At 42.7% G+C, this 2,957-nt stretch overlaps 1 pseudogene; it reads left to right on the top strand.

The window, feature by feature from the left end:
* The first annotated feature begins 211 nt into the window (after positions 1–211).
* LOC140524139 (actin, cytoplasmic 1 pseudogene) lies at positions 212–1,339 on the top strand (annotated as a pseudogene).
* Positions 1,340–2,957: the final 1,618 nt, after the last annotated feature.

Raw genomic sequence — 2,957 nt, 5'->3', positions numbered from 1 at the left:
CATCCTTTCCAGCTTTGAATGTATACTCCTATAATTCTAAGGAGTCATTTTTTCATGTGGCTCATCACAGCCTAGTTGGAAGTTGACTCTGAAGACATCTACAGAGCTGTGAGCTCTCCTACCCAGCATGCACTTGCCTCCCCCTGACTCCAGGTGCGGCACCACCTCCTCTCTCTCTTAAGAGTTTAAACCTGCCACTTCAAAGTTCGCCATGGATGATGATATTGTTGTTCTTGTTGTTGGCAATGGCTCTGGCGTGTGCAAAGCTGGCTGTGTTGGAGATGATGCCCCTCGGGCTGTCTTCCCCTCCATTGTTGGGTGTCCCAGACATCAGGGTGTGATGGTGGGTATGGGCCAGAAAGACAGCTATGTGGGGGATGAGGCTCAGAGCAAGAGAGGTATTCTGATCCTGAAGTACCCCATTGAACGTGGTATTGTCTCCAACTGGGATGACATGGAGATGATCTGGCATCATACTTTCTACAATGAGCTCTGAGTGACCCCTGAAGAGCACCCTGTGCTGCTCATAGAAGCCCCCCTGAACCCCAAAGCCAACAGAGAAAAGATGACTCAGATTATGTTTAAGACCTTCAACACTCCAGCCGTGTACATTGCCATTCAGGCTGTGCTGTCCCTGTATGCCTCTGGTCATACCACTGGTATTGTGATGGACTCTGGTGATGGTGTGACCCACACTGTGCCCATCTACAAAGGTTATGCCCTTCCCCATGCCATCCTTCATCTGGATCTGGCTGGCCATGATCTGATGGATTATCTCATGAAGATCCTGACCAAGAGAGGGTACAGTTTCACTACCACAGCTGAGAGGGAAATCGTGCTTGACATCAAGGAGAAGCTGTGTTACATCACCCTAGACTATGAGCAGGAGATGGCTACTGCTGCATCTAGCTCCTCTCTGGAAAAGAGCTATGAGCTCCCTGATGGTCAGGTTATCACCATTGGCAACGAGAGGTTCCGGTGCCCAGAAGCTCTCTTCCAGCCATCTTTCTTACGTATGGAATCCTGTGGAATCCATGAAACTACCTTCAACTCAATCATGAAGTGTGATGTTGACATCTGTAAGGACTTGTATGCCAGTACCATATTGTCTGGTGGTACCACCATGTACCCAGGCATTGTTGACAGGATTCAGAAGGAGATTACAGCCCCAGCTCCCAGCACAATGAAAATCAAGATCATTGCCCCACCTGAGAGCAAATACTCTGTTTGGATTGGAGGCTTCATCCTGGCATCTCTTTCCACCTTCCAGCAGATATGGATCAGCAAACAGGAGTATGATGAATCTGGGCCCTCCATTGTCCACTGCAAATGTTTCTAAATGGACTATGTGGTTTTTTTTATTTTTTGTCAAAAGGGTGTGACATGATAATTGCCCGAAAAAAGAGATGAGATTGGCATGGCTTTATTTGTTGTTGTTTTTTGTTGGTTTGTTTGTTTTTGGCGCTTGACTCAGGATTTAAAAACTGGAACGGTGAAGGTGATGGGCATTCTAAGTATGTTAGAGGCAAACATCCCCAAAGTTCTGCAGTGCGTCTTCAGGACTCTTGATTGTACATTTGTGTCTTTTTTTTAAATAGTCATTCCAAATATTGTATAATGCATTGTTACAGAGAAATTAGCTCCATAAAAGGAACTAAGTAACAAATCCAGATGGGGAGGGGGGAAGGGGAAGGTACTAGTATTGCTTTACATGTAAATTAATGCAATCTTTTAAAAAAACTTTTTGTATCTTCCGCCTTAATACTTGTTCCTTTTTTAAGAAATTGTCAGCCATATTGAATGGCCCCCTAAATTCCCTCCCTGCTCCCAACATAGATGTGAATGAAGACTTCACAGTCTCCCTGTGAATTTTATGAGATTGGTGCCAGTACTTGGGGGGAGGGGAGGAGCTTTACCTGTTCACTGACTTAAGACTAGTTCAAATAAAAGTGCACACCTTAAAGAAAAAAAGATCTACAAAACAAAGTTTAAATATAGCTCGTGTCTATATTTTCCCAAGTGTGGGTAGCATAGTCCCTAGCTTCTATGCAAGTAGTCAATGTAATAAACTCATATCGTATGGGATAGCTTTTATTTTACTTCAAAGAAAAATTCAAAGAACTCACAAGAAACTATAAACAGACACACAAAAAACATATAAGATACTCACCTTAGTTCAAGTATTCTAGTGAATCCTACTCTAACCCTATAGAAATGCTCTGAGGGCTCCAGATAGAAAATATATTTTTTGGTGCTGCTAAAAAACCGATTTTCCCTTCTTGCCAGACCTACGCTGTCTGAGTAACTAGCAGTACTGAAGTGGTAAGGTCTAGCTTTTTTTATTTTTCCCTTCGTCCCCACATGATGTAGGGAGAGACATACTCCAAATGATGAGATGGGGTCAAGGATATCCCCCAATCATCTTTATACTTCTATTATTTAATCAGACTTTGAAGAACAAAGCAATAAGACCTTCTCCATACTGCCAACACCACTCACAGCAAAGTTTAATCAACATTCCCAGTCTCTCCTTTCTTTATTCTTCCTCTAGTTTTCTGTGCTGGCAGTGTATAGAACACTAGAATGGAAGTCCGGAAGACCTGGGTTTGAATTCTTTATTAGAAACCTACTGTTACTATGGACCTCTCTCAGCCTCAGTTTTTTTATCTGTTTTTTTTTATTTTGGGGAGAGAACAGACCAAAACAACGATTGAATTGTTAGAGTGAACCCTTAGTGATGAAATTCCCTCTACAGATGCAGGTCTATACCTGCAATTTATGGTGTTAGTGAGCTGTCCAAGGCACTGAGAAGTCATTTGCCTAGGGTCACGCAACCCAGTCAAAGGCAGAACTGAAAACCACATCTTTCTGACTTTCTGACTTCTGACTAGTTTTCTAACCACTACATGGTACTTCCTCTCTTTTTCATCTATAAAATAGGGATAATTATAGTGCCT

This window comes from Notamacropus eugenii, chromosome 2 (assembly GCF_028372415.1).
Source record: "Notamacropus eugenii isolate mMacEug1 chromosome 2, mMacEug1.pri_v2, whole genome shotgun sequence".
In the NCBI taxonomy this organism is placed as follows: domain Eukaryota; kingdom Metazoa; phylum Chordata; class Mammalia; order Diprotodontia; family Macropodidae; genus Notamacropus; species Notamacropus eugenii.
Note: the sequence above shows the minus strand (reverse complement) of the source record. Positions and strands in the feature narration are given on the sequence as shown.